The 7,695-nt window shown below is 23.3% G+C and overlaps 1 non-coding gene across 1 annotated transcript; it reads right to left on the minus strand.

The window, feature by feature from the left end:
• Window positions 1–7,032, minus strand: LOC101235340 (uncharacterized). The gene is made up of 3 exons (XR_010640431.1): window positions 6,764–7,032; window positions 5,854–6,079; window positions 1–220 (listed from the first exon to the last, which is right to left on the minus strand). It is a non-coding gene; the product is annotated as an uncharacterized LOC101235340 (transcript).
• Between the last annotated feature and the right edge of the window lie 663 nt (window positions 7,033–7,695).

The following is a 7,695-nucleotide window of genomic DNA, read 5'->3' on the forward strand; positions in this document are numbered from 1 at the left end:
TTTTTCGGTTGATGAACGCTTTTAAATGTAATCAGAGAAAATAGAGCTTTGAAGAATTTCACATGAGCAAGAATGTCCAAGGATTATAGTTACCTCCTTTGAATTAAAGTTGATTGTTCTTGGTACCAAATTTGTTGCGCACCCTCCTTCACCTGTAAAGCATGTTTCGGTATAGTCTTCATCTTGACAGGTAACGTGGAAGTGCTGCCGCGGAGAATAACTAAAAAAATTATAACTTAACACTCGATTGTAATTTAGAATAAAAATTTTTTATTAAAAATTTAGAATATATTTTACATTGCGAATCCAAAACAATAGCATTTTATATAAATCGCCCTCATTTCTTGATTATAGCTCACAAAAAAATCTTTTCAAACCTAAATTCATCTTTCATATGCTAATATTTTATTGGCTAGAACACACAAAACAAAATTATTTAATTTATAAAGCATGGAAAACCATACATGCAGAGTATTGCATTATTAAAGAACAAAAAACAAAATTACACGTAATAAATGCGTAGTTAAGCAAAATACAAAGTAAGATACGTAAATATACATATAGAGGAAGTATTAAATAATATAGATCTCTTAACCCATAAATATAAGTTTTAATACGTATTTAAACTTACAAACAATATGCATAGGTTGAACCGTATTTTCAAATATTTATACAAAATTTATTTGCATTTAAAAACGGTAGCCAAGCGCTTTGATGGTCTTTTCTTATATAATAAGAAAAAAGATTCAAGACTTATAAGTACTATATTGTTATATATACTATATACTTGAAAAATACTATATCAGTAAGATTTAACAACTTTTTGTAAGCAATATCAGGGTATTATAATGCATAATAAAAAGTAGGCCATAAAGAGTATTTAATACCTTTTTGGAGGCAATAATAAAATACAAACCATGTCATTGGAAGTTATTAAAAACTCAACTAAATTTACGAAGAATTTTAACTGTAATTTTCATCATAGTAACGATAAAAGTATTTTATATAATATGCAAGTTATAATATATGTGATATATAATATATACAGTAAAGCAGGGTAATAAGATTAGGGTAATAAGATCAGATGGGCAATAAAATAAAAATAAAAAGATATTTATCATGTTAAATTCGTTTATACGTGGTAATAAAATGGTGGGCAATAAAATAAAAAGATATTTATCATGTTAAATTCGTTTATACATGTTCTTTTTTATAAGAATAACGCTTATGATATAGACGTTATGTTAAAATTGGAAAATCCCCTTATTATGTACAATTTATATCGTATTTAACTATTGCAATATAGTTAAATACGATATAAATTGTCCCTTAAAAAGGGACTTATTGAAACAACGGAGTTGTTTGTATAACAGACTAAATAGAGTCTTCAAACAGAATTTAAACTATCTTTGAATGCTGTTTCTCAGCATCTAGTTGTATTAACATATTCAAAATTTTATTGTTTATAAGTAATTGTTAAATAAACTTTATGATGTAACTCTTATATTTATCTTATATTTACTACTTTTATTTAAAGCAAATGTTTTTTTGAAAATTTATCTATCATTTGAAATTTTAATTTATTACAGATATCATTTGCAGTAGCTGTTTTTAATAGTAATAATGAAGTGGCAACAATGTCTAATAAACGATTTAAACATTCTGAATGTGTTTTGTGGCCCGATTGTTGAGTAGAGAAGAAATTGCAAACCAAGTTAATAAACCGTGAGAGCCAGGTGGTGACTAAATTTTCTATTATGTACGAGTTTTTTCCAGCAACATCTGTAGGTTTCCTAATTTTATTGTTTTATTCTTTTTTCTTTTTTTTTATATTTATATTTTTATCATTATTATTATTTTTTAATATATAAATATATATATATATATATATATATATATATATATATATATATATATATATATATATATATATATATATATATATATATATATATATATATATATATATATAGAGAGAGAGAGGAGAGAGAGAGAGAGAGAGAGAGAGAGAGAGAGAGAGAGAGACAGAGAGAGAGAGACAGAGAAATAATGATAAAAATATAAATGTAAAAAAAAATAAAAAAGAATAAAAAATAAAAATAGGAAACCTGCAGATGCTGCTTGAAAAAAATATTTTTATCTTAGTTATTATTTTTTAAATGTATATATATATATATATATATATATATATATATATATATATATATATATATATATATATATATATACATATATATATATATATATATATATATATGTATATATATATATATATATATATATATATATATATATACTCCTAGTCGGCGCTTACGAGGACTTGTTATTTTTGTTCCCGTTTTGTTGTTCTTTTTCCTTTTTCTATACAATTTTTATCATAAATATAATTATTTTTTTATTTTTATCATTTTTTTATTTTTATTTATATATATTTAAAGTTATTTTTTTATCATAAAAATATGTTTTTTATATTTATTTTTGTTATTTTTATTTATTTATTATATATTATATTTCATTTTTATTTTCATCCATTTACAAAAACGATTAATAACAGTAAAATAACTATATTTAAACCTTGCCTTAACCCTAATCTAACCCTGACCTTGATGCTGACCCAAACCAAACCCTTAGTTAATGTTGCAGAACTCCGCGAGTTAGGCTATTTGATAATTGATGTATGTACTTTTCGTTCTCTATAAAAGTTGCTTACGGGGACATTCTTTTTACAAAAAATCAATGCGTACGGGGACAAAAAATTAACGGGTACACTAAAAGGTCCCCGATAATGCTAATGTCTCCATAAGTGTTCGTTTTTTTGTAAAATCTGTCCCTGTATATGATAGGGGAGACCGGGGCTAGTTGGCCGCAGGGGTAAGTTGACGAACTGCGTTTATCTTTAGAGCCTTTCATCAGAAAGTGACAAAAATTACTCAAAAACTTCCTTATTGACCATTTCATCATTCACTGTAGTATTGTCAGGATTCGCGCATGCGCATGGGAGATATTGAGACTAATGCGTTTTTTGGACAAAAACGTAACTTTTAGAACAACGCTTCCTTTTTACTTTACAAAGAAAATATTTAGTCGTATGAAAAAAAAATTGTAAAAGTTCCAGTCATAATTGGTTTACTTTATACAGTCAGACTATTTTTTTCAAAGCTGCCGTTTTTCAGGATCTATAGACTGTTTATTAAAAAAAAGCTTTCGGGGTAAGTTGACAAATTTTTCACGGGGTAAGTTGGCTCATAGCATTTACTATGGAAAAAAATATTTATTTTTATAAAATTATTATTTTTTTTTTTTTAATCTTTAACAATATTGAAAATATTTATTCTTACAAAAAAATTAAAAAAAAAATTTTTTAGTATTTTTTTCCACAGATAAAAGGTGGGCTACTGTTTGGCTTTTATGCGGACTAATATTTGGTACCAGTTAAAAGTAATATTAAATTTTGGGATAAAATTGTTTCAAAAATTAATTTAAAAAAAATTTCTATTATTTTGCACTTAATAGTGCATTAATAATCATTTTTATAGTTTGCGCCAACTTACCCCGTGGTGGGGTAAGTTGGCGCAAATTTTTTTTTATTTTTGAGGGTCCGGAAAGGCCCCAAGAATTTTTTTTTGGTAAATGAATGCAAATTTTATAAGATAACCTAATCCATACTCTTTAAGACTACACTTTAATATTTTTAAAAAAATGTACTGTTAGGGCTACAGAGCTCATAGAGTATATGTATATATATAAATATATATATATATATATATATATATATATATATATATATATATATATATATATATATGTATATATATATATATATATATATATATATATATATATATATATATATATATATATATATATATATATATATATATATATATACAAAATTAAGGGACGAGTATGTCCCTTAATTTTACCACAAAAATGTATTTGTATGCGATCATAGTGTTTGAACGTGTATTCAAAATTAAGCAAAGTATTTGCATTCAAATAAAGATGTTTTAAAGATATTTTGCCATTAAAAGTTTGGTTTAGATATATTTCCATTAGAGACAAGTTTATGTGTTTGTTTTATTTTTTTAATGGTTAAATGCATTTAATACTTTCTTAGTTTAAATGCAGAATTTTTTTTTTTTTAAAAGACGCATTATTGGAAAATTGATTTTTTTCTAATTGTTGTTCCTGTTCAAAAGCGTTACTTGCAGAAAAGGTTGGACTCAAAGAACATACTAAATATATAGAGGAGTTTGTTGAAGGACAGTTTTCTTAGTTGCAAATTCAAAAGTACCGCAAATAATACAAAAAAATACTTACGAATAATATTGTTAACGAAGATATGTATATACAAAAAAAAATCAGCAAAAAGTATGTATTAATACATTCTAAAGATACGTATTTGATACACCTTACCAGCGACCACAAGTACTGTAAGCAATACGAAATTACAAAATAAGAATAAATACGTATTATATACGTATAATTTTGTTTGGAGCCTGTGTAATAAAAGATAAGTGCGTTTAAAATTTGGAAAGATTAAACCTGTGTAAGATATTTTTTATTAATTGATTAAATATAAAAATAACATGCTCCCAAATCTTTACTAAACATTTTTGTCATCCTTTTCTCTAAGTTTTAATTAGCGTTCAAACAGTTTGAATAACTTATTAAATAACTTTAAATAGAGTTTAAATAACTTATTCGTTTAAATTTGCCATTTAAACGATCAAGTCTTTAAATGACATATTTAAAGACTTCGTAGTTTAAATTCAAAGACGGTAGTCGTTTAAATTTGCCTCTTGAATGACTACTGCCATTTAAATTTGCCTTTTAAACATATACCAAAGTTCTTTGTTAAAAAAAGAAAAAAATTTAAAAAGAAAACATTAAACACTTGAATCTAAGCTTAAAGTCATATTTCGTTAATTCGGGAATCGTGACCAATTAGCTCAATATGACTGACTGGGGAACTATAATAATTAGCACAGTTTAACATTTGCACAAAACTATTTTACAAATTCCTTATTAAAAAAGTAATTTATTTATACACTTATGTTAGCCAAATTTGAAATAACAAAACTTTTTATGAATGCCGATATTTTTATTTATTATAAACTTTATATTATATTTTACATATGGTGATTTAGTTTACTGATATACTGATATACTGATTTTACAATAGAAAGATATTTCTTCATAGTAAACCTGAAGAAATAAAATATGCATTGGACATGCATTATGTTGTTTCTTACCTGCGGAAAGTTTTTTTTATATCCGTTGTAATATTTTTAAATAATAAGAACCTTTTTCTCTAAATTTTATTGTTTTTTCGTTTTTTGTATGACACAAATCAATTTATAGTAATATAACATAATTAGTCCATAATAATTTTAATAGCTGTTAACCAATTTACTTAATTATTATTTTTTCAAATACCAATATATATACAAGATTATTATTACATTACAATTTATTTTTATGGTTTATATTTTTTAGATCATGGGCTTTTGTTTTAACTGCTTTTTGCAATTATAAGTTTATTTATTGTTTAATACACATTTATATTTTGCACGTGACTAGTTAAACATACCATAAAAGTACTTAATTACTAAGTCAGTTAAGAGTTAAAAGGAGGGGAGTGTACATACATCATAGAAGGAGTTAGGGCTAATCTTTCTATAATGATTGTCTTCCCTTATTCAAACACTGCGGTGATGAATTTGCACTCCTCCTATGTTCTCCGTATTTATGTCAGCTAATGTGTATACATTCCCTACATGTTCTCCTTAAGAAATAAATATTATTTAAATATTTATAATAAACAAATATTGACTACTATTAAATGAATACCTTGCTGGAAGCGTGACTAGATGAATGCATTCTCTGCATAGACTGTAGTGAGTACCAGCTCCATTCAAAGATTTTTTTGGTTTACAGCATTTTGTTAAATCAGAGCAGTATGTAATTTGTGATCCATCAGGAAGATTTCGCGGGGTTTTCCACGATTTCACCGCTCTTTTTTTTCTCGATAATTTTGGCAGAGTAAGCGTCAACGATGGTGAAACGAGTTTTGTTGCTAATATAACAAAGGAAATATTTGAACTTCTTTTAGCAATTTAAAACTCTTAAAATTTTAACTCCCAAAATAAATTTGAAAAAAAAATTTTATTATTATAATTTTTATTTTTTTTCTCTGTTTAACATAAAATCAAATTAACTTCTTTCTTTTCACAATATTTTATTTAAATATATAAAGAATATTTTAGGTAAATAATATATTTCAAAGAGAAAACGTCATCACAACACGTCACCTCAATATTTTAAAGGAGCCCTCTTTATAAAATAATATATCGTTTGGTATAAAAGTTATATTAGTAGATAAATAAAAAATTAATAATACCAAAAAGTTTACCGTTAAAACCCAGTCAAACAAAACTAAAGAAATATAAAAAAAAAAGAAAAGTTATCTGAAATATTGCCTAAATTATCAGGGTTTTTTTTTCAAAATTGGTTTGTTTTTGTAAGAAATCAAGTTTTTACATAAATATTTTAAACTTGTTGGGCATTAATTCTTGAAACAACAAACTGCCTGTTAATAGATCACAAACAATTATTTTTCTTACTGTCTACATACCGAGTTTTTGTCACTCTTGTTTTCAGACTTAAAAACTTTTTGATGCACAAAACTATTTTATACAAGCTACATACACTTGTCTTTACACTTTGTTTAAATAGATTTATTTCAAAATAAAATAAATACCTAAACAAACTAATGGATTTTTTTCTAGACGAGTTTTTAGAATAAGGGCAGATGCAAAATCTTCCAAACTATTTTTACGGCTGCAGATGTTCTCCGGGTAAGTTTTCTCAACAAATTGTGGGTTTGATAACAAGTCTAGACACAAGGGAGATAAAACAACTAAAGATATTAAGTGAAGGACCACGGCTTGTTTGAATATTTTTTCCATTTTTTCCATTTTTTTTTTCTATTTTAAAAATTTATTTAGTTAAAGCAATTTATTTGTATTGCATGTGTTTCTATATATATATATATATATAAATATATATATATATATATATATATATATATATATGTACATTTATATATATATATATATATATATATATATATATATATATATATATATATATATATATATATATATATATATATATATTTATATATATATATTTATATATATATATATATATATATATATAATATATATATATACATATATATATATATATATATATACATATATATATACATATATATATATATATATATATATAAATATATATATATATATATATATATATATATATATTTATATATATATATATATATATATATATAAATATTATATATATATATATATATATAAATATTATATATATATATATATATATATATATATATATATATATATATATATATATATATATATATATATATATATATATATATATATATATATATATATATATATATATATATATATATATATATATATATATATATATATATATATATATATATATATATATATATATATATATAGATTCATTTATAACGTAACAAATACAATATTATAGAAAATATATAGTATATATAATCTTTGTAATAAATTGTATTTTACACATAAGTAAAAAGTTTTTACAAAAGTTAAAACGTGAAAATTTTCTCGA

Source organism: Hydra vulgaris, chromosome 08 (genome assembly GCF_038396675.1).
Source record: "Hydra vulgaris chromosome 08, alternate assembly HydraT2T_AEP".
NCBI classification, from domain to species: domain Eukaryota; kingdom Metazoa; phylum Cnidaria; class Hydrozoa; order Anthoathecata; family Hydridae; genus Hydra; species Hydra vulgaris.